Source organism: Mirounga angustirostris, unplaced genomic scaffold (assembly GCF_029215605.1).
Source record: "Mirounga angustirostris isolate CCGP_5_RB_7025 unplaced genomic scaffold, mMirAng1.0.hap1 SCAF_13, whole genome shotgun sequence".
In the NCBI taxonomy this organism is placed as follows: domain Eukaryota; kingdom Metazoa; phylum Chordata; class Mammalia; order Carnivora; family Phocidae; genus Mirounga; species Mirounga angustirostris.
The window spans coordinates 54,141,283-54,165,751 of record NW_026991721.1 but is presented as its reverse complement, the minus strand read 5'-3'; the positions used below and the strand labels follow the sequence as shown (position 1 = coordinate 54,165,751).

The 24,469-nt window shown below is 52.1% G+C and overlaps 1 long non-coding RNA gene across 1 annotated transcript; it reads right to left on the bottom strand.

Annotated features, from left to right (window-relative positions):
* Positions 1-1,569: 1,569 nt before the first annotated feature.
* LOC123856681 (uncharacterized) lies at positions 1,570-20,888 on the bottom strand. The gene is made up of 3 exons (XR_006793728.3): positions 19,466-20,888; positions 11,550-11,753; positions 1,570-6,824 (listed from the first exon to the last, which is right to left on the bottom strand). It is a non-coding gene; the product is annotated as an uncharacterized LOC123856681 (long non-coding RNA).
* Between the last annotated feature and the right edge of the window lie 3,581 nt (positions 20,889-24,469).

Below are 24,469 nucleotides of genomic sequence, written 5' to 3'. Positions count from 1 at the left end.
CTGAGTAATTTCTACTTCCCTGCTGGACTGAAGAGAAAGAACTTTAGGGCAACTGCCCATCTGCCCTCTTTCCTGCCATATCCTTAGAGCCTGCCACACAGTGGGTACTCAGGAAGTAACTGTTGAATGAATGTCCCATCTCTCAAATCAAGTGTCTCCTTGCTGAGAAGGCTTCCTGAACTCCCCCCCCAGGGAGTCTGCCTTGATCTCTTGGCTGGAAGGCGTGGTAATTACGTGTTTCATGTCTAGTTGGCCCCACTGGGCTGGGAGCACCTCCGTGGCAGCGTGCCCCCACCCACCAGCAGCCAGCAGAGTGCGGAACAGGCCCCTGGAAGACCTCAACACTGGGGAATGAATGAGGCTCTTAGAGCTTGCTCTCTGGCCGCCCCTGCTGGGAGAGCTTCCTAGGCGGGTCAGAGGAGCAGAATGCCAGAATGAAAAGGAGGCTTTCAGAACAGCCCCACCATCACCGCTGAGGCCCAGGAGAAGAGTGCCCAAGGTCACCAGGAGGTGACCAGCAAACAGTTCTCCGACACCCACATTCGCCCTCTGGCTACCCTCCCAGGGGGAGGAAGTCTCCTGAGCTGGGAGAATCGGGCCTTTTTGCCACTGGAGAGACCCACAAAGCGAGACAGATTCATGGTCATGGCAGCTTGTCTGGGAGGGTGATGGAGGGCTCGGAGGCGGGCTCTGAACCTGGGCATCTGGGACTGACAGAAGAGGCTCAGCCTCATGCCCAGCGCTCCCCGAGCCCCCCGTCCCCCTTACAGCCTTCCGACCAGAGGAGGTAGCCACGGCCCTGTTGCACCGCTCCTTGGTATTCTCATCGCAAAGATTCACTTTTATGCCTCCATTTGTAGTAGGAATCTTGTATTCTTTTTCTTAAATAGGGCCACCCCATTGTATATGACTTCACACCCCATGAGCTCGGCTTCCCACAGATCCTTTTGGTGCACCCACCAGGTGCAGACGCTGTGGTGGGGCGGGGGCAGGGAAGGAGCGCCACGGGGCCTCAGGCAGACGCCCCACCACCCTCCTGCTGGTGGGGCTGGGAGGCTCAGCTGAACTCACAAGACGGGCCGATTTCCGACCTCTCTGCCTCTGGCAGCCTGGACTCCTTGGCCGTGGAATTTCCTCCGTCCTTCAAGGCCCCTCCGAGAAGCCTGCCCGACTCCCGCAGTGGGAAGCACAGCATCGTCCACTGAAGCAGGTGAGGCTGGGCGCCTGGGCAGGAAGAGCATCCAAACCCTGGCTGGCCTTCAAGGATGGTGGGACTGGGGAAGAGTGTGTGCTGTGTGGGGAGTGGATGGGGTGCAGGAGTGGCAACAGAGTCACTTACCCACACTGGAGGCAACGTGGGATGTAGGGCACTTGGGATGTGATGCTGGGGCTGGCCCAGTCACCTCCCCTCTCTCTGCCTCAGTGTCCTCGTGAGTAAGATGGAGATGAAAATGGCAACCCCTCGAAGCCCATGCGGACTAAAGCGCTCAGTCAGCGAGGCCTGAGGTAGCATGGAGTTGGCGGGGGGGGGGGGGGGGTGGCGGGGGGAGACACATTGGTCCCATAGTACCCAAGCGGAAAGGTCAAGAGAGCCCATGGCTGGAGAGGTAGACAGGGAGACCTGTCCCTCAGGTCTTTGTCACAGAGTTTGGCTTCTGTGCTGCCAGCAGAGGGGCGTGTTGGGAGGGATCAAGCAGGGGACTGTGTCAGCTTGGCTTCTCAGAGCTCACCCTCGTGGCTCTTTGGAGAAGACTGAGGCAGGGAAAGCAGCTGGGGCCTCTTCTGAGAGTCCAGATGACAAGGAGAGATGAGGGTCTGAGCTGGGGTGGGTATGGAGGGGTTACGAACATTTAGGGGGAAAGAAGCAAGCTACTGACTGTGTCTGTGTGGGATAAGGGAGATAGAGAATTTGTGGGGTTTTGCCCTATCTTTGGGGGAGGGGACCAGCCCCAGGGAGGGAATGTGGTTCACAAGGATGCAGCAGGAAACCCCACAGGGGATGGAGCCCAGGACAGAGTCAGAGAAAAACTGATCAGAGAAGGGGAGAAGGGGGCAGGCCAGGAGCATCAGGACTGAATCATCGGGGTCAGCAGCTGGGGACCGAGGGTGGTTCCTGGGAGAGGTGAAGGCAGGAGCAGCAGTGCACGTGGACACGGTGTGGGCGGCCTTTTCCAGGGTCGCTGGCAAAGGGGGCACACTTGGGTGGCAGCTGGGCAGGAGGCAGAGGTGGAGGCTTTGGGTTTTTGTTTTTTGGAGGAGGACCTAAAGCCTAAAGCCATGTGAAGGAGAGGGGGTAGCAGTGTGCTAGAGAGACAGGGCACTGACCAGAGACTGAGGAGAGACAGCACTTCCCGCTTCCAGGTGGGGGGGTGCCGAGAGCGGGGCCAGGGCAGGTGAGGAAGATCAGGCCTGAAGGCCTCAGTGAAGTAGGATCCCAGGCAGGAGGCTGGGAGGCGTGGCCGGGAAAGCGGAAGGGAGACAGAGGTGAGAGCCATAAATCCGTGCTGGCCTCTTTCATATGGTGGACGGGTTGGGGATGGCTCCGGGAAATGTCTCTGTCGAGTAAATAAAAACTTATACCTGGCCTGCTTCTCCTTCTATTGGATCCCTAGCTCCAGTCTTGAAAGGATGGGAAGCTTCAGGGTCCTCTCTGACCCCATATCCTGTGGGCCCCCTCCCCTCCACCAGGCCTTGGCACCGGTCGGTGGGAATAACAGCAATCATTATGACTTTACTTTGCTCACAAGAGGGGGGATCTTGGTTCCCCTATTGTCAACTGCTTAATCACTGGACCATGAACTCCACGTTGGATTTCTTCTATGTCTTCAGCAGCACACGGGGGGCTCGGGTCACACCCAAAAGGCGGTTAATAGCTTTAAAGAAAGGCAAAGGGATAATAACATTATCAGACTGCCTCTGCTGCCGCCTGCTGTCTGATATGGGTTGGTGCAGAATAACAGAATACTAGTTCAAAGCGCTAACCCTAGAGCTCTTGCTCTCAAACTTGTGGATCTCGGGACACTGTTTCACACCTAAAAATTATTGAGGACTCCACAGAACTTCTGTTTACGTGGTTTATATTGGTATTTCCAGTATTATAAATTAAAACAGACATTTAAAAATATTTACATCATTGACTTAAAATAACAATCATATTAAATTTTAACATATTTTTATGAAAAACATATTTTCCTAAACAACAACAACAAAAAAACTAGTGAGAAGAGTGGCATTGTTTCATAGGTTTACACATTTCTTTAATGCTTGGCTTAATAGAAGACAGCTGGATTCTCCTCTGTTTCAGCGTTCAATCGGATACAATATATTGTTTTGTTTGAAGCTTACAAAGAAAATACAGACTTATACTGATTCGTAGCTAGAAAAGATTTTAGCTAGAAGCTAAAAAAGAATTATTTTCAAATAATTGTGGATATTCTCCTTTGATACTAACCAAAATTCTACAAATTTCTTGGCAGTTAGTTGCTATTAGAATTTGAAATCATATCAATGAAATTTTCTTCCTCAGTTACGGTAATATCCATTAGTTTCTTTTGCATTTTTTTAAGCAAGCTCTCCACCCAACGTGGGGCTCAAACTCATGAGCCCAAGATCAAGAGTCCCATGCTCTACCAGCTGAGCCAGCCAGGTGCCCTTCTTTTGCTCTTTGAATGTATCTTTTACCCATGCATGATTTTGTAACAGCATGCATTGGCCGTTATGGGGGAAAAAAAAAAAGTTCACCAAGTTATCTTTCAAAAACTGATAAATTTTAGCATATAATATTAAAAAATCAAATTCATTAATATCGCTACAGATCTCATCAGAGAAATCTTTACATATTGAGAAGCTGTCAGGCTTACACTGGTGAACACAAGTTTTCCAAAATTCTAATTTTCACTTGAAAGCTTGAATTTTATCATTAGCAGCAAATACCGTCAGTCTACCTTGAAATGACAGGCTCACTTATTCGTTTTTGAGAAAATGCCTGCCAGATACTCAAGTCTGCGTAACTATAATTTGCCTGTCAATTTTTCTTCCAAGTAAAAATGGTGTTCCATGAAAAAAGTGGCTGGTTTAGCTCACAATTCAAATAATTCAAAAAACACAAACGCTTTTCCTGGAGACAGCCATGATGCTTCTGTCTACAGCAGAAGTGCTTTATGATACTTCCCGTTTTGCCACACAGAATATTAAAAAGGGGGGCGCCTGGGTGGTTCAGATGGTTAAGCGTCTGCCTTCAGTTCAGGTCATGATCCCAGAGTCCTGGGATCAAGCCCCGCATCAGTGGGGAGTCTGCTTCTCCCTCTCCCTCTGCCATTCCCTCTGCTTGGGCTCTCTGGCTCTCTATCTCTCTGTCAAATAAATAAATAAAATCTTTTTTTAAAAAAAAGAATATTAAGGGGCGCCTTGGGTGGCTCAGTTGGTTGAGCCTTTGGCTCGGGTCATGATCCTGGAGTCCCTGGATTGAGTCCCGCATCGGGCTCCCTGCTCAGCGGGGAGCCTGCTTCTCCCTCTGACCCTCCCCCCTCTCATGTGCTCTCTGTCTCTCTCATTCTCTCTGTCTCAAATAAATAAATAAAATCTTTAAAAAAAAAGAATATTAAAAAGGTGTACATTCAAGGGTCACTATATAATGAATTGAATACATTTTATTGTTTCATCAATAAAATAATGTTACTGCTTTCTTGAGTGGTGTTGGCAGTGTTTTATTGCGAGGGCATGGCAGCAAAGAATATGGCTATTTCTAGGCCAGTGTGGCGCTCTGATGGGTATGGGGGCACCCGTGGTTGAACTACCCTTGTTTTGCCCCATCACCCCCGTGAAAAAGGCAAAGGATGCCTTAGGATCATTATGAAAGGAGTTTGGACCCTCTGTTCTGGGGTGTGTATTGTGTACTAGGCACTGGTCCAAGCATTTTACTTTAAAAAAAAAATTGTGCTAAAATATACATAACATAAAATTTATGTTTGCACTGTTTGTCAGTGTCCAGTTCGGTGGCATGAAGTCTGTTCACAATGTTGTGCAACCATCACGGCCACCCGTCTCCAGAACTTTCCTCGTCTTACAAAAGTCAGTGCCTGTTAAACAATGACACCCTACTCCCTCATCCCCGCAGCCCCTGCCAACCACCATTCTACTTTCTGTCTTTATGAATTTGACTACTTTAGTTACCTCATGTAAGTGGAACCATACAGACATCACTTAGCATGATGTCTTCAAGGCTCATCCATGTTGTAGCATGTGTCAGAATGTCCTTCCTTTTGAGGGCTGAATAATATTCCATTGTATGTATTTTCTCCATTCATCCATTGCGTTCACCTTTTGGCTGCTGTGCATGATGCTGCTATGAACATGGCAATAAAAGTATCCCCCAACCAACCAACACCACAGGAAAGGGGATACTAACTGTGACTTCCTATAATGACTCAATTCAAGGAAGCTTTGCGGAGCACCCAGACCACACCAGACCTGAGGCTGTCACAGGAGCACGCAGAATGGAACCAGGCCCCATCTTCTGCCCTGGGGGAGTGTCTGGTTTAGTGGGTGGAGACAGATGTGCCACATGATAGTAAGAACTTTACCAAAGAAATTTTCATAAACTCAAAATGCCACCTTCTGCTTCCCACAGAGTTCTCTTCTGATTCAGTTTTTGTAACTGAACAAGTTTCAGCACAAAGGGGAATTCAGTGAAAGGATATGGGGGAGTCCCCCAACCTCGAAGGGCAGGGGTGCAGTCAGGCCTCAGGATGAGGCAAAAACAGTACCATCAAACAGGTCCCAAATTAATATTATGGTCCATCCCCCCAAAGAGAAACTGAGCTTTCTATCTCGGTCCTAGGTCCAAAATTCTTGGAAAGAAGGCATGTGGCCTAGATTGACTATGTCCTCATTCCTCATCATGGAGGTTGAGAGTAAAGGACTGTGGTATCTATGTTTGCAAATGTGGACGGAGGGGGCAGAGGCAATTCTCAGAAACAAGGTGCTTGGCAGACCATCTGCCCAATTTGTCCCATACTGATCAGCACACAAACATGTGTTTTGTTCTGTCACAATGATGTTTGTTGATAATATTTTGAACTTTTCTTGTTTTACTAAACAATTCTATATGCATAGCATTGATAAGATTCACACACTGTGACTTCTAATGTGACCTTTTGTGATATGACTTCTCTTACCTTGGTGCATTGGTCAGCTACTGCTAGGATAAAGCCACATAACAAACAACTAAAAATCTGAGTGGCTTATAAGCAATATTCCTCTGTCCTGCTCACAGTCTGCATGTAGGCTGGGATGGCAGGGAAGGCTTCAGGCTGTCTTTCAGGCTCAGGTCTGCTCCATGTGCCTCTCACTCTGGGATCACTGGCCACTCAGAGCATGCTTTCCTCAAGGTGGATGACAGAAACTCCCAGGGTGCGAGTGGAAACACGTGATGCCTCTTAAGGCCTGGGATCAGAACAATCACCCAGTCTCTTCTGGCCACATTCCACTGGCCAAAGCAAGTCACATGACCAAGCCAATCTCAACAGAGCAAGGAAGTACCCTCTACCCTCAGTGGACCATGGCAACGGTCGAAGGAAGAATGGAGAACAAATGATATGGTTTACTACACTTGGTCATGGTTTCTTCAACTGTAAACATCAAAGTTTGCAGATGGTCCGTCAGTCTTCTGGGTGCTATTGTCCCCGGTCAAGAGATCCCATGCTTCCTTCCACTCCGCGCCGTAGGCTCTCTTGAAGGAAGATCCGAGTGGCCAGCTTCCGTGAACTGATTGAGGCTTGAAGTCGGAAGGAAGTTAGGAGAAGCTCAGCTCAGCAGCTGGCACGCTTGACATATGAGGAAACCGAGACTTGGTGAGGGGAAGTGCTTTGCCCAAAGCCACCCAGCCGAGAAACCAGCAGGCAAACCCGGGTAGCTCTGATGCCCGCATCTGGCTGCCTCGAAGTCTCCGCTGGGCTTAGAGGAGAGTTGGGCAGAGAGTGGCCAGGTTGGACTCGGGCAGGGCTCAGGTGTCCCCTCCTCACAGGAGTCTTTCATGGGTAGGCTCTCCTCTGGGCTGCCACGGGCTTCCCTCTGGGGGTTCCCTCTGTCCTCTCATTTACCACCTGCCTCTGTGACTGTCAGCTTGCGTGTCTGCTTCTACCAGGCCACACACCCCCCAGCCCCCAGCATGGGACCTGGTACATCTTGGTCCTCACAACAATGCTCATTGTTGCCCCCATTCTAGTGCCCTCTCTGGCCGCCCAGCCCTCCTGAGCAGGGAAAGCAATTCCTTCACGTATTCATTGCTCCTTGCCTTTCTTCCTTCTTTCAGTACATTCATACTGAGTGATTACTTTGTGCTCAGCATTGTTCTAATGCTGGGGGTACAGCAGGGAAAGTTCTCTGCCACCATGAAATTTACTTTCTAGTGGAGGGAGGTAGACAATAAGCAAGGAAAAAAAAAGAATGGGATATCTGATGAGATATGTGCTATGGAGAAAAGAAAGAAAACCATAGACAGAGGAGAACATGGAAGGTCAGCAGGGGAGTTATCATCTTGAATGGAGTGGTCAGGGAAGGTGGCATTTGAGTAAAAAGACCTGAAGCAGAACACAGGTGCAAAGGCCCTGAGGTGGGGCACACCTAGGATGTTCAAGCCAGGAGGCCAATGTGGCTTGAAAGAAGGGGGTGATGGAAGGGCTGGGGCGGGGTGGGGAGGGAAAAGGTGGGTCCTCGAGGTCACAGAGATCAGAGCATGGAGGGCTTAGAGCCTACGGTAAGGAATTTAACTCTCGCTCCAGTTGAACTGGGAAGGCACCGCAGAGTTCAAAGCAAGAGGGCGTCAGCATTTGCCTCATGAGTTAAATAGACCAAGGCGAGTAGGGTCGAAGCAGATGCGACAATCAAAGGAGAGGTGGCTCAGGGGAGGCCGCAGCAGGGAGGTGTGAGGGGGAGTCGCATTCTGGGATGTCTGTGGGAGGGGGAGCCACAGGACTTCCTGATGAACTGAATATAGGTTGTGAGAGAGAGGAGTCCACGGTGGCCCCGTATGCTTGGCCTGAGCATCTAGAAGGATGGCACGGCCCTGGTCTGTCTTGAGGAAGGTGACAGGAGCAGTAAGTTTGGAGTTGCAGATCAGAATTCGGGGCTGGATGTGCTAATTCTCAGATGTCTCTTAGACATCCAAGTGGAGATGGTGGGCGCACAGTTGGAGATACTCATCCAGAGTCTGGGAGAGGTCCAGAAAAGTGGGAGTCGGGGCATGGAAAAGGTATTTAAAGCTCACGGTCGGATGAGACCAACAAGGAAATGGTGGCTGCTGTAGAGAAGGCCGAGGACCGAGCCCCAGGCTCCCATGTCGGGAGAAGAGGAGGAACAGGCAACAGAGACAGAGAGGGGGTGTCCAGGAGAAGAGGAGGGGGGAGTTCGAGGGTGTGTGGGGTCCCAGGACTTAAGAGAGAAAAGGGTCCCCGAAGAGGGCCAGGCAGCAGTGTTGAACTAGTCACCCACTGGGTCCACGGCATGGAGGTCGTGGCGACCTTGGAAGGACCTTTGGTGGAGTGACGGGAGAAACACTGGGTAGGGCGACAGTAAGAAACAACAGGAGGCTGGAACTGGAGACAGAGGTCCGCACCGTTCCTCTGAGGGGTTCTGCTGAGGAAGAAAGGGAAGACAAGGCACAAGGAGGGAAACAGAGAGGGCCTTCATGAGCTAGAACTAGTACGTGTGTACGCCCAAGGGAAGGATCGAGAGGACCCTACTTGCCTTGGTCGATTTAACTCATGAGGCAAACGCTGATGCCCTCCTGCTTTGAACTCTGTGGCGCCTTCCCAGTTCAAGTGGGAGAGAGCAGACTGCCTGGGAGGAGGGACTGGCTTGAGCCAGAGGAGGGCAGTATTACCCACAAGATGCCAGGAGGGAGCCTGTGGGGAGTCCTTTCTGTTTTCTTTCATTCTCTCAGTGACTCAGGAGGCAAGACCATCAGCTGGGATGCGGGTAGGGAAAGGGTCTTGGAGATGGGAGGGCAGAGGAGAAGCCATGCAGCCGTTGCCCGGGAGGGCACGACAGGAGGCCCTCGTATGTGTGCATGGAAACTTGCAGGCCCCTGGGTTGGGCAGCCATGCATTGAGCATCAGGCAGCCCCGAGGGCGCAGAGCCCAGGTGCCTGCCCCAGACCACCATCTCTTCTGGCCCCGGTTGGTGGGCCAGGCAATGCAGCGTGGACAGATGTGCAACTCGGGGACTTAACAGCATGCTGCAGATCAGGGTCCGGGAGAAGGAATGTGCCCAGCACACCTCAAGCTTCCAAGACCGGATTTACGTCTTCAGGCAAGCTCCCCTGCCTCCATATCCAAACTGCGTGTGTGGGGAGCAGGGCATTTGGCAGCCTTGCTTTGGGGTGGTCTTACAGGGTCCCCTATGCCACCGACCCTAATGTACCCATAAAGCAGATACTATCCCTGTCATGTCCTTAGGAACAAGACCCCCATCTCCTGGGCAAGAGCCAGTGTTGGGCTGCCCTGTCTGGTTTCATTGTCCTTGTATTTTTGGGTCTGTTTTTTGGCAGAGGCTGCTTTTCCTAGATGACTTAACATCTGTTAGCTTGCTTCTAAAATAAAACAGGACAAGTTTGACTCCAATGTGTTCTCTTCCTCTGTGGTGGCCATCAGTAAAGGTCTGGCTGTCAGGGGCCCCACCCGCTGCCTTTCCACCCTGATCTCATGCCACTTGGGTGGATTCTGGTGTCCTGCCTGGCGTTGGTCAAGCCCTTGCTCCTGACTGGAGCATCTCCTGCCTCCAGCTTCTGGCCTGGCTCCTGAGGGCTCCTCGCCACCCAGAACCCCTCTGCTGAGCTCCTGGGGTGCTGACCTTCAGATGTGGGGTGGCACAGACCGAGCCTTGTGGTACCCAGGGATGTCCCTGCCTCTTATGTCCCAGCTAATCCCAGCTCTGTTCTCCTCCTTCTGTGCCCCATCGAAGCACCCAGGAGGTCCTGGCTAGCTCAGGAGCCTGAGTCACAAGCTTTCTCAGGCTGGGGACAAGGAGCTCACATTTGCTGAATCTTGATGTATGTCAGGCACTGTACCAGGTACAGGTGGCCAGCCCTACAGCTAGTTCCCCGATATCTGTGCCCTCCTTCTTCCACAATAATAGTACTCCTGATTTTTACTGGGGCAGTGGCCCCTTGGAATAAAAAGTCCATTTCACAGACTCTCTTGCTGTGGCCCTGGGACTGAAGTTAGGACCAATGGAATGTAAGCAGAATTGCTGCGTACAATTTCTGGGAAGCACCCTTAAAGGGAGTGACGTGCCCTTCTTTGGTCCTTCTCTCATCTGCTGCCTGGAACATGGATGTGATGGCTGGGGCTCTAGCTGCCATCTTGGTCTTTGAAGACAAGGGCCATACCCTAGGGTTGGAGGAGCCAGGAGCTAGAAGGAGCCTGAATGCCCAAGCACTTAATGAAGCAGAGCCTCCCCACCACCCTTGAACCATTTATTTCTAGACTTGCATCTGAGAGAGAAACAAACTCTCCTTTAAGCAGGAACAATTCTGGGGATCTGTTGCTCACAGTCGAACCTAATCCTGCAATGACGCCTGCCTTCTGCCAGGTATCTCATTTTCATCTTCAGAAGAGCCCCACAGAGTGGATGTTACCCACCTCATTGTAGAGAAGAGGGAAGAAGTCTCAGGGATGTTTTTTAGGCAAGTGGCCTAAGGCCACCCAGCCAGTGTAAGGCTGAAGTGGGTGTAAGCCCCATTTGTTCTGACTCCTGGCCCCCCTCTCTCCACCAGCCCCTGGGGCCACAGCCAGGCCAAACAACCTGCGTGCGCTAACACCACCTGGTCTCCCAAGAGTACTTCATCCAGGGCTCAGAAGCAGCTAATGAGCAGAAGCCTTTAATGTTGCAGGGTGACAACTGATTCCTAGACAGTTTTAGCCCTGGAAGCCCCACATCCCTCAGTTATGGGCAAACCCGGACAGGTGGCCACACAGAACTGTGACCCAGCCAGCCCCCGTTGCTGCCCTGTGAGCACCCAGACCCTGAGCCATTACAACCTGCCCGTTTCCAGGGATGTGTTTTCTTCCTTCCAGGAGCCCTGGGAGCTTCCTGAGCTGGGGCCTTGGCTGTCAGCCCCTAGGATCTGTTTAAGGGCTGGAGCAGGGCTTAAGGGATTAAGGAAATGAGGTTCATCAATGCTGGCAAGAAGTGACAGCCCCAGTTACATCTTGACTTGACCTTGCAGTGGCCTCAGAAGTCAGCAGCTCCCACACCTGTCTTGACCCTTCTGTATCCCCTGACTCTCTGCATATCCTGCGACCCCCAAGAAAGCACAAAGTCCTAGTGTGGTGGGGTCTGAGGCCATCAGTCTGACCTAAGGGGGCCCACCCATCCCTGCCCCCATCCAGGTGCCTATCAAGCATGGCTGAGCCCCAACTCAGTATAGCACAAGGGCCCCGCACTCAGGAGGACTTGGGTCAAATCCCGGCTCTCCTGCCTTCAAGCCAGCGGTTTCAGCTTCTGAGCCTCAGTTTTCTCATCTGTAAAACAGGGATAATAGTACCTACCACATAAGACTCTACCAGGATTAAGGCGATAATGCACCATGAAGCTCGCCCCAGGGCCTGGTACAGAGTTAGCACTCAGTGGAGGTTGTCATCGTTGCCATTCTTGCTTTAGTACTTCTTTGTGTCCCGCAGCCTTTGTGCTGGATAACAGGGACCCAGTGACAAACCAGAAGCCATCCAGGGATTCTTCAAGAAACTCAAAATCTGATGGGGAGACATGACACCAGACATTTCAAAAATGCAGGAACTAGAACAGTTCTTGTAGGAGGAGAGAACAAGGTACGGTGGGAGCACGAGGGAAGAGTGTCTCAATGTGCTCCCTGGGGCAATCAGGGAGGTCATCCTGGAGGAGGCAGAGTTTGCATGGAGGCTTGCAGAGGAGCAAGTTTTTGCCAGGCAAATCCAGGTGATGAAGGAGCCTCTGGCAACTCTCTGAGTCAGGGGTTCTCTAGTCATGTGATAGGGTGGGGTGGGACTAAGGCTCATCCTATGGCTGGTGTCTCACCAGGGGCTCTAAAAGCTGTGGACAAGAGAGCCCCAGCACCCAGAGGCCTAAATGGAGTGTCAGCCCATCCTGCAGGCCCAGCAGAGGGAGTGCTCCCAGACCTGTCCTGCCAGCCTCCAGCCATCACCCACCCGTGGTGCAGGGGCTCTTTAAGAGAAAGTTGTCATTCTGCTCTGCTTCTCTTCCCTCCTTTAAGCCCAGTGAGGAGGGCTTCCAGAGCACTGTTCAGAGAGCTTGACATATGTGCCTCACTCTGGGAGACACTGGGACCAGAAGGGCTCTCATACACTGCACAGTCTAACAGCAAGGGGCTGTGTGTGGCAGCAGAGTGGGGAGGGCCGGGCCGCTGCTGGGAACGGCTCACTGCCTGGGTAGACAGACAGAGGACGCCTGATTTTCCAGGGGAAAATGAGGGCCTGCCTGCCTAAGCTGGTGTCCCCCTGCCTGAGGACCAGTTTGGGGGTGGTGAGGAGATCCCGACAGAGTGGGGACAGCTGGAGACTGACAGGGAAGTGGCAAACCGGAAGAGGCCCTGCTTTATCAGGGGACATCTAGGTGAGAGGTCCCGAGAGGAGGAGTTTTCCTGAAAAATCTCCAGGAGAATCCCATGAGTTAAGATAACTTGGGACATCCACCATGGCCAGAGGGTCCGCAGGCCAGGTTACAACCGTGTCAGGCAAGGAGGGCCTTTTCTGCCCTCTCTCCCACTCTGCACTCCACTCTGGAGGGGCCATAGGGAGCCAGAGATGATCATGGGGGGAGAGCAGCATGCTCTCCAGGTTTCCAGTTTAAAGCCTTGCCTGAAAGAAGGGTCTCAATTCTAGACTGGGAAGATTTTGGTGTTTTAATAACACTTTGAATTGTGTTGAAAAAAATAAACGTGCGCAGGGCACCTGGGTGGCTCAGTCAGTTGCGTGTCTGACTCTTGATTTTGGCTCAGGTCACAGTCTTAGGGTTGTGGGATCAAGCCCCGTGACAGGCTCTGCACTGGGTGTGGAGCCTGCTTAAGATTCTCTCTCTCCCTCTCCTTCTGCCTCGCCAAAGAAAAAATGAATAAATACACATGTGGATGATGTACCTAAAATTAGGCAGATTAGTAAAATAAACCCCCATCCCCCACTATCCCTCTGCAGCGATAATCAGGTCATGCCAATCTTGTTTCTTCTCTGCTTCCGGCCCACTCCCTCTAGTGTAATTTCGAATCAAATCTACAAGAAAGAGTAGAACAACTTCCTGCTTGCCTCTGAAAAATTAAAAATAACGTCAGCATCCTCTACTATTTGATTAGGGCTCTCATTTTAGGGCATAAACCTGAGATCAAAGCTGGCAGGACCTGTGAAGTCATTACATTGAAGGTGGGGCTCATATCTGCTGCTTTCGTCCTCATGCCCACTACCCAGGACAGTGCCAGGCACATAGTAGGTGCTCAATAAATCATTCTGGAGCCTCTCTACCTGTTCCTCTCGCCGTCCCAGGCAGCGGTTCTCCTGATGTGCATCAGCTGGAGATGATACTCAGCCTTCCAGTCCAGGCTACAGCAGGTCCTGCCCACAGCGCCCCCACCCCAAGGCCTCGGCCAGAGGCAGGATTCCTGCACTGAACACAGGAAATGAGGAGGCAAAGTGCCCAGCTCAGTGCTCTGTAATGGCAGGTGGCTAAGAAGTGGTAAGAAGACACCCTGAGAAAAGTTTTGAGCAGGAGGGTGACATGGCAAACATTCTGGGAACTTCACTGAGTGGAAGGGGGAAGAGAAGGGGCAAGGATGGGGGCAGCAAGACATTGAGGAGACACTTAGCGCACTCTGGGGAGAGGAAATGAAGGTTTGACCCATCTGGCAGGGGACCAATGGGGGATGTGGAAGACGGGGTATCTGGAAAAACTTAGAGGCACGGCTCAGCTGCTGGAGGTCAGACCCCTCCCGTCTTTGAGCTCTCGGTCCTGAATGTTCTGGATAAGCCTTTACGAGGGTCCTTACTATGACTGAATACTTGTGCAAAATGAAAATGCAGGGCTCAATGTCCAAACATTATTAAGAATTGCAAGATGGATGGGGCGCCTGGGTGGCTCAGTTGGTTAAGTGGCTGCCCTTGGCTCTGGACTCCTAAGGTTCTGGGATTGAGCTCCGTATGGGGCTCCCTGCTCAGCGGGGAAACTGCTTCTCCCTCTCCTTCTGCCCCTCTCCCCTGCTCATGTTCTCTCTCGTGCACTCGCTCTCTCTCTCAAATAAATAAACAAAATCTTAAAAAAAAAATTTCAAGATGGTGACACCAGAGCATTAAACCAAGAGAAGAGTTCTTTGCTTAAGACTGACAGATTTAGATGCGGGGGGGGGGGGGGGGGACCCAGTTAAAGGTGAATTTCAGATAAACAACAAGTTTTAGTATAAATGTGTCTGGTGCAATAGTTGCAATAAAAATCACTGTTATCTGAGATTCACCTTTGACTGGGAGTCCTGTGTGTTAGCCCGCAGCAGACCAGATGGGTCCTGTGGTCTCCTCCATTGCCTGGGGCTCCTGGGAAGCGGGTTGTCAAGCTAGCTTGCGTCAGAATCCCCTGGAGGCCTGTTAAAACAGATTTCTAGGCCCCACCCCCCGAGTTTCTGATTCATAGGTCTGGGGTGGAGTCCAAGAATTTTCATTTTTTTCCTTTTTAAAGTATGCTTTATGCCCAACATGGGGCTTGAACTCAAGACTCTGAGATGCTCCACTAACTCAGCCAGCCAGGCGCCCCAGAATTTTCATTTCTAACAAGTTCCTAGGTGATGCTGATGGTGTGGTCCTGAGGCTACATTCTTTTTTTTTTTTTTTAAGTTTTATTTATTTATTAGAGACAGAGACACAGAGAGAGCAAGACCAGCGGGGGGGAGGGGCAGAGGGAGAGGAAGAAGCAGACTTCCCGCTGAGCGGGGAGCCCCACGCGACGCGGGGCGAGACGCGGGGCACGATCCCAGGATCCCAAGATCCCAAGATCATCCGGAGATCACGACCTGAGCAGAAGGCAGACGCCCAACCTACTGGGCCACCCGGGCGCCCCCTGGCGGCACATTCTGAAAACCGCTGTTCTAGGAGCCAGTCCATTACCCTAGGGAAGCTCATAAATAGGACACAGAAAAGCGCAGTGACCCAAAATGGCCACCAGAGGGCAGAAGTGCCCACTAGTCAAGCTGTCTGGGGGCTGAGCTTATACCTGTGCTGAGCATTTGCTCTGTGCCTGACCGTGTCCAGGGACCTTGCTAGGACAAAACCATGGGTCAGACTCAGTGCCTGCCTTTGAGGAGCTCAGGGTCTGGAGAAGGAGACAGAATTGGTGCTGATATGGCGGGAAGCCCGGAGAGGAGTGGGGAGGCTATGGGAACCCAGAGGAGGCTGGGGGTAGTCAGGCAGGTTTCCTGGAGGAGCTTGTCTCCTGAACCATGAGTAGAAGTCACCCAGGTGGGGAGAAGAGGAGGAAGGGCATCCTGGGCTTAGGAACCCACAAGGGCACACAGGGTGGGAGGTATTTGGTGTGCTCAGGGGGTAGTGCAGGAGCCGGGAAGAGAATCGGTGGGTGAATGCCTAGTGAGGCTGGCAATGACTTGGCTGGATCTTAAGGGTTTCAGGGAGCTTCTGGAGGGTTTTAACTAGACAGTATGTTAGCATCACCCCCTGAAACAGTGTGGAGGAGAGGCCAGAGGCATGGAAACTAATGAGCAAGCTGGTGCAGTGGTCCAGGGAAGAGGTGATCAGATGAAGCAAGGATCGCAACAGTCTCTCCCTTCCTTCCTTCCTTCCTTCCTTCCTTCCTTCCTTCCTTCCTTCCTTCCTTCCTTCCTTCCTTCCTTTCCTTCCTCCTTCCCTCCTCATGGAACAACTTCTCTGAGCCAAGCTGGGCTGGGAGCTGGGCCTTGGTGCACTCAAGACAGACAGCTTCTGGCTTTCGCAGAGCTTCAGTTCTAACAGGAAAGACCACCATCCAACAGGCACAGGGAGGTAGCCGGGGTCCCTGTGGGACAGCACAAGGGATGCTAAGGAAGCCAACTATACAGGCAGAGGTGGGGGGTGGGAGGTATATCCCTGGAGAACCCCTGACCTAGAGATCACAGATGCCTCATTCAGCCAGACCCTGGTGCCCTCCTCGCCACAGTCCGGAGCTAACAATGTGGCCACTGAAGGCCGCTGCCACTACTGGAGGTCTAGGCTTTCCTGCTCCCATCTTCCCTTAGCCACACAACCCTGGCCTTCAGGGGGAAGAAAGAGCAGGATTATGTGCAGGTACCAGGGGCTGGGCCCACTCCTTGACCAGAATCAGTCTGGCCTCCAGCTCTAGGTGGCTGCCCAGGCAGGCTCCTTCTTCAAACATCCAGGGCTCTCATTCTAAGCATGTGAATGGTTGGCCAGCTAGAAGTTGGGGAGATGGAGGAGATGACCTTAAGTGCCAAGGGGAGGGTTGTCCTGGATGCTTAGGGTTCCCAGAGCACATCACATTCATCTACAGAGGTGAGATTGGCCCCATGGATAAAGTTGATTAAAATCAAGCTAACTGGAACATGACTTTCTAGAAGGGTAACCTTCTTGCTATTCTGAGAACATGCCTAGCCTTGAGGACTTTGCACATGCAGTTCCCTCTGCTTGGGGTGCTTGCTGTCCTCCCCTCGAAGGCCTTCACAGGGTTGGCTTCTGTGGTAGGTAGAATAATGGCCCCCCAAAGATGGCTGTGTCCTAATTTTGGATATGTTCATTTACATGGTAGAGGTGATTCAATTACGGATCTTAAGATAGGGAGATTACCCTGGTGGCCCAACACGACCACAAGGGTCCTTGTAGGAGGGAGGTGGGGAGAGAGCTTCAAGTCAGAGAAAGAGGTGTGATCACACAACAGGGGGCAGAGAGAGGGGGAGACAGGGTGCTGTCACACGGCTGCCTTTGAAGATGGAGGAAGGGGCCACAGGTCAAGCAATGCAGGCGGTCTCCAGGAGCTCGAATGGGCAGGAAACAGATTTGCCCCTAGAGTGCCCCGGAAGGTACAGAGCCCTGCCAAGCCATTTTAGTCTTCTGACGTCTAGAACTTACATTGTAGTGAGCCACTGAGTTCCTGGTAACTTGTTACCACAGCCACAGGCTACAAATGCAGCTCATCATTCAAGTCTCAGGCTAGCCGCCCCCGCCCCCGCCTCCCCCCACCTGCTCTCAGTTCTTCGGAGCCCTTATCATCACCTGAAGTTATCACACTTGATTCTTAATCATAGCCTGTCTCCCTCGGGCTGCATTGTGAGGCTCCTGGAGAGCAAAGGCCTTGTTTTGTTCACCTAGAACGGTATCCGGTGCACAGTGGGTTCTCAATAAATATTTGTTGCATAGGAGAAAGAAGGAAGGAAGGAAGGAAAGCCTTAATATGGTCCCTGTCCAGTGCACGCTGAGGGCGAGGGAAAGGAGAGGCTTTGGCAGGCTGTGAGAAAGCAGAATGGGGGGCCGGAGGGCCAGAGGGGCCCAGGCATGGCGGGGAGGGGAGATGGTTGTGTGTGCATGCCTGTGGGAGCAGTGTGGCACCCAACACAGAACTTGCCCTTGCACCTTCCCATTTACAGGGCAACTTTTTTTTTTTTCCTTTTGCCCCTCAGAACAACTTGGAAGAGGGGCTGTTGAAAGGAACCCTTATTCTCACTTCACAGATAGGGCACTAAGGCTCTGGACAGTGATTAGAAGCCGGGGAGACCTCCAGGTGCCTCTCTTGCAAGGACTCCGTGGCTCACCTGCCCCCCAGTCTTGCCAAAACCTCCCCACAGGCTAGTTCTGCTAGCCAGGCCGGCTTCTGGCCACTGCCCTGCTGCTCCATCTGCCCCAGCTGCCCTTCCTCAACTTCTCTCCGGGCTGGGACTAGGAGGAGGCCAGGAGGCACTCACCTGGGTGCAAATTAAAAGGGGCATCAAAAACCTCAGTAATCAAAAGAAATAACATTTGCAATATATATTTTTAAAGACTTTATTTATTTGACAGAGAGAGACACAGCAAGAGAGGGAACACAAGCAGGGGGAGAGGGAGAGGGAGAAGCAGGCTTCCCGCCAAGCAGGGAGCCCGATGCGGGGCTCGATCCCAGGACCCTGGGATCACGACCTGAGCCGAAGGCAGATGCTTAAAACTGAGCCACCCAGGAGCCCCAATTTGCAATATTTTTAATAACAGGTTTTTTTTTAATCAAAGTTAATGTGAAAAGATATCCACGATGGAAAATATACCAAAATCTTAAATATTTTTTTCTCTTTTGGCTCAGGCTCCAATACGGCTTGACACAGTACTGTTTTACTGATCTCACCCAGGACAGGCTATGTGATGTATGGGGCCCCTTCCTCAAAAATCATTCAGAATTTCAAGATGGCAACAGCAGAACATTTAACCAAGTGTGGGGCCCTGGGAGACTGCACAGGTTGTACACTCATGAAGTTGGCCTGGTTCCTGGCTTTATTTAAAATTTTGATATTTTGTTCATCATGGATATTTTTCGTGTGTTGCTTTTGATTTTTGAAAATATTACTTACCTTGATTACTGTGGGTTTGGGTGTTGCCATTAATTGTGCAAGGGAGGAGAGCACCTCGCTTTCCTCACCCTCCCCAAGCTTTCTGTGCTTGCTGTGAGCGCCTTCTCAACCCCAGGCAGTCTCCTCCAGGAAGTCTTCCCTGCCCCTCATCCCTGCATGGGGGGAGGTACTTTTGGGTTCTAATGCCCTCTCCCTGCTCCCCTCTGTCATACCGTTGAGCATCCCATGTGAGGCTCATTGCCTAAGGACAGAAAGTGTCCAAGATTTGAGCAACTCTGAGTTCTGACCATCAGTGATGCCCGCGTCAGCCTCCTGATGCCCTCAGGTACCCCCCAGTTGCTGCAGTGGACAGAACCCCAGACCCCAAGCAGGGAAACCTGGCTTCACATCCAGGCTCTGTCATTCCTGGGCTGTTTGAGGCTCAGTTTCCCCATCTGCAAAGTGGGAATGAAAAACGCCTACCTCCCAGCAGGGTTATGGGACTTAAAAGAGAATGCACACACAGTGGGCATCATAAGTGCCACTTTCCTTTCCTCTGTGCCTGGTTTGGGGGCTCAGACCGGTCAGCTGTGCCCCTGGTGACCCCCTTCCCGCTCCAGCCCCCAATCTTCGAGTTCTTTTCCACAACTCTCTGTCCCAGCTAAAGAGATGGCTCAGAGGGATGAGGGATTTGCCCAGAGTCATATACAGAGTCAGAGGCTGAGCACAGACGGAAAGCCAGGACGGGATGCCCAGCCTGGGCTCTGCAGGTGCCCAGCCCCTCCCCCTCCCCCTCCCCCCTCCCCCCGCTTCCGAGTCGGGCCTCAGGAATGCTGAGCTTGAGAGGGACGGCTGAGCGTGTGCATGGTTCGCAGCGCCCCCCCCCCGCCCGGGCCCACACGCACCCACACGCCCACGCACCGGGCCGAGGGCTCTGGGCGCTTCCATGAAAGGCGTGTTTCCCCCGTGAGTCAGAGCAGACGCAGAGCAGACAGCCTTGGAGCCGGGCTGCGCTGCAGTCCCAGCGCTCCAGCCTGCCCCCGGGAGCCCGTCCCCCCTCCCTGCTGGAACCTCTGGGCAGCGGCCTGCACAGCTGCACCCCCTCAGCGGGGCCTGCAACGATAGGCCCACGTTGCATCAGCGGGGCCTGTCTCTGCGCCGGCTCCAGCCCGCCAGCCAATGGGGTCTGGCCGAGTGTACAGATCCCGGCCCGGACGCACCCCACCCACCGTGGAATCGGGCATTCTTGGCGACTGAGGAGGGGACGAGGGCGGTATCTCCCCAGCGCATCCAGCATGGCCTTCTTCCCTCTACCCCTCCCCTCCAGCCTCACCGGTGGCCCTGTCGATGCCACCCTGATTCTCCTTCCTGACGGTGGCAGGGTGCCCCCTCCGCCTGGAGTGGGCCTGTTTCTCCCTGGGCTCAGTTCTTCTCTTGCTCGGTACCTGCCCTCACCCACACCTTCCATCCCATGGGGTCCCTTACTGTCCCGTGCCCTGACTCCCAAATCGTCCCCTCCAGCCTGGCCTTCTCTCTCGAGTGCCAGCCTAATGGAGGCTACAGCCTCCCAGATGTCTCCAAGCTACAGACAACATCTTCCCTCCCAGTGTCCATCTCAGGAAGGGCACCATGGGCCACCCGTTCCCCCAGGCTGCACACCCCAGGGTCCTCCTTCTTCCTGCTGCTGGCGCCCCCAGCCTCAGTCTACCACCAGGATCTCTGGAGTCCTCTGGTTCCTACCCACGTGCAGGCATGAGCATCTAGCTCTGGACTGTTGTGACATTCTCCCCCCGGCCTCTAGCACTCTCCACTCAGCAGGCAGAGAACTACTTTAAAAACACCTCCTTCTCTCTCCCTCAAATAAATTAATAAATAAAATCTTAAAAACAAACAAACAAAAAGGCGGTGGGGAGGCACCTGGGTGGCTCAGCTGGTTAAGCATCTGACTCTTGGCTTTGGCTCAGGTCACAATCTCAGGGTCGTGGGCTCCGGGCTCAGAACAGAGTCTGTTTGTTCCTCTGCTCCTCCCTGCTCCCCCACTCTCTAAAATAAATAAAATCTTTAAAAACACCAATGGGACCTGTCTGTTCCCTGCTAAAGTGTCTTCAGGAGGAAGCTCCAAGTTCCCCGCCCCCAAGCTCCTGGAAGACCCCTGGCTGGCCATCTTCTTCTGCAGCTTTACCCACACATACTCCTGACCCCTCACATGGTGACCTTTGTCTGGACCTTCCCTGCCTGCCTGCCCTGGTGGCTTCCCATGAAATACTGTCAGGATCTAGCTCATTTTAGCCTGAGGCCTAAAGCCAGCAGGCTTGCAGGGGTGGAAAATGCCAGGCCTGGCCAGAAGAGCTCAAGCCCCAGCCTCCCAACCTCCCCAGAGCTGCAATTAGGGACCCTGAGCCCCAGGCCCCATTGGCCTGCACTTTCCCGCCCCCCACTCAGATGTGGCCTTCAGGCTTGGCTTGACCTCCCACTGGATGTTTCTTTCCTATTCACTATATTGACTTTTTAAAAAACCGATTATAGAAGTGATATATGCTATTGAAAAATTTCAGAGAAGCAGAGGAGAAAATAGAAATAATGTATATTTCCATCTCCAAAGATAAACAGTAATAAACCCTTGAAGAGTTTTCCTTCTGGTCTTTTTCTCTGAGTATTATACACATTTCTTTATATTTTTTATTAACACACATTCATTGAAAAAAATAAAACAACCTCAGGGGCACCTGGCTGGCTCAGTCAGTAGAGCATGCGATTCTGGATCTCGGGGTTGTAAGTTTGAGCCCCACGTTGAGTATAGACATTACTTTAAAAAATAAAATCTTTAAAAATAAAAAAAAGTACATAAAACAACTTTGAACAGTAGAAATGTTTTAAAAATTAAGTGGAAATCATCTAATACCAAGAGTGGACTTCTTGGTGAAATGTGAACATACTTCCACACATCTGTGCCTGCCTCTGCACAGAGAGTTTTCATAAATATAGGGTTTTATAAGCTGCTCTATTTTTTGTCCACCAAATCCACTGAGCTGTCTTTCTCGGCTTGAGGATTAGAATAGCTTCCCCCTTTATGATGACCGCCAAGAGTCCATCCCATACTGATACTGTCTCCAATTTTTGGCCCTTACAAACAAGGCTGTAATGTGCATCCTTGTACATGTACCTAGGCTCATATTTTCAAAAATAATTTCCTTAGGCTAAATTCCAACAAGCCGATTTAAAAAAAAAAACAAATAATTTAAAATTTAAAAAATGTGTGAATAAGTATAGAGATAGAGTTCACCCTTGAACAACATAGGGGTTAGGGGTGCTGACCCCCTACACAGTCAAAAAATCCATGAATAACTTTGGACTCCCTCAAAACTTAACTACTAACAGCCTACTGTTGATCAGAAGCCTTACTGATAAGATAAAGTCAACTAACATATTTTGGGTGTTATATGTATTATATACTGTATTCTTACAATAAAGCTAGAGAAAAGAAAATGTTTTTAAGAAAATCATAAGGAAGAAAAATTCATTTACAGTATTGTACAGTACTTATTTTTAAAAAAACCATCTGCATATAAGTTGGACCGCGGTTCAAACCAGAGCTGTTCTCGGTCAGCAGTAGTCCAAAAATAAGTCTCACCCCTCCCTTTCTCCCTTCCCTCCGGCCCTTCCCCTGCAGGGAGGAATGCTACAAGCTTCTCACCCAGCTACAGGGATGCTGTGTGCGGATCTGAAAGGCAGCAGTGTACCCTACATGTACATTCTCCTTCACTTCCCTCTTCCATATCAGTATCAGGACATAAAGAACCTCCTACTTTTTGTTTTTCCCAGCTTCTTGGTATTCCCACTCCCTACCAATAAAAGGGTTGTTTCCAATTTTTGCGATTACAAACAATGTTGCAGGGAATTATTCAGTACCATGTCTTTAAAGCTCCCAGTGCAAAGTGCCTTCTGGAAAGGCTGTGCCCATTGCTTCTCCTGCCAGAACCCTTCTTTCTGTTTAAAATGCAATCCCTCAGATCCTTCTAGATCCTGTTCAAATCCCCCATGTTACAGATGAGGAAACTGAGGCACAGGGAGTTGCAGCAACTTTCCAAGGTCACTCAGTGAGTAGTGGCACCCAGACTTCCTGACTCCCAGCCTGGGTTCTTCCCCCTTCTGCAGGCTGCCATCCTCTGCCTGTGCCTCCCCAGGGCAGTCACCATGACACTCACAGCCCTTTGGGATCCTCGTGTATATGTGCAAGGCCAGGTGTGAGTGGAACCGACAGGACAGCGCTCAGAGGACAGAGCAGGAGTGGCCAGGTAGGACTGGACCAGGCAATGAAGAGGTGAGCAGAGCATGAGTGCTCTCCAATTCCTTGTTTCATCTGTGCTTCATCATATCTTCGAGATGATCATTACTAGTTTGGCGGGGGGGACCTAGATCATGGGCACGAGGCTAAAATATAGCAGACCTCCAAGCCAGGGCTTCTTGGACTCCTAACACTGGGGAGGCCGCCCTGGGCTGAAGCAGGTTAGGGCTGTGGGGTGGTCAGGACTCAGGGTCCCTTTTCTGGTTGTCAGAGATAGATGGTGAGACAGGGAGGGCAGCCCTGTGGCTGAGCTGGGCATCACTATTATGACAGCTGTGGGTGTCACCTAGGGGAGAGGAAAAGAGCTGGGCTCTGGGCGAGGGGGTGGGAGAGGCGGCAGGGGAAGGGAAAGGGTCAGACAATATTTAACAAGCATCTCCCAGCCTACCAGCCTCTTGGCCTTGCAGGCAGCTGGATCCATTTCCATGGGGCTGCCAGAGGAGGCCTGGGAGGGGGAGGCCGGGAGAAGGGAGGGAGCTACCAATCCACCCAAAGTACAATGTGCTGCCCCACTCCCTAAAGCTGAGCCTTCTTAAGAGCCTTCTCCCTTGCTCTGACCCTAAGAAGGCAGAGCATCTCTGCCCCCGGGGGCACCAAGGACCTGCCTTTGCAAACTGGCATGCCTGATGCTAGGGGGGTGAGGGCAATGAACGGGCTTGGACTTTCTCCAGGGACCACTGGGAGCCACTGGAGAGCTGGTGAAGGGAGCCCTGGGCTGCTGGGCTCAGGAGCCCTGTCCCTGTGCCACCTAGCTCCTTCCACTTCCCGGTGGGAACTATATCCTAGCCTCCTAGGGTTTGGGGCACCCCACACGTGGTAGATGCTCAAGAAAGGCCTGCAGATTTTTTTAAAAAAAGATTTTATTTATTTAAGAGAGAGAGTGAGCGAGCGAGCGAGAGAGAGAGAGAGAGAGAGAGAGAGCGAGCACTCAAGCATGAAGGAGGTGGGGGAGGGAAGGAAAGGGAGAAGCAGTCTCCCTGCTGAGCAGGGAGCCCGATGGGGGACTCGATCCCAGGACCCTGGGATCATGACCTGAGCCGAAGGCAGACGCTTAACGGACTGAGCCCCCAGGCGCCCCAAGCCTGCAGGTTCTGAGGTGAAGGCAGGGTGAACAACCGGCCGCCAGCAGGGAGTGGGGTGCAAGGAGGAGTCACAGCCTCTCATTTTACAAATGGAAACTCAGAGAGGGAAGTGACTTCCCCAGTGCTTCACAGCTGATAAGGGGTGAAGGGATGAGAGTGGAACCCCAGATCTCCTGGCTGTGCCCTTTCCCCTGTCCCCCTGCACACAGGTTTATGAGGCACGTGTGCTCGGCGCGGTGCATTTGTGTTGCTAGGGAATACGCAGCCACGTGTGTGCGTGGACTGCACGAAGGGGCCACAGCGGGTGGACAGACACATGTGCATGTGCAGTGTCATGTGTCAGCGGGCGTGTGTCTCCTGGGTGTCGTGTCAGACGGGGGAGTGGAGGCACTGGACGGGCCGTGTGACTTCCCTCCGCCTCAGCGCTGCGGCGGGGTGGGGGCGGGGCGGCCGGCTCTGGGAGGAGGAGGGGAGAAACCCTGTGCCCGCCCACCCCCA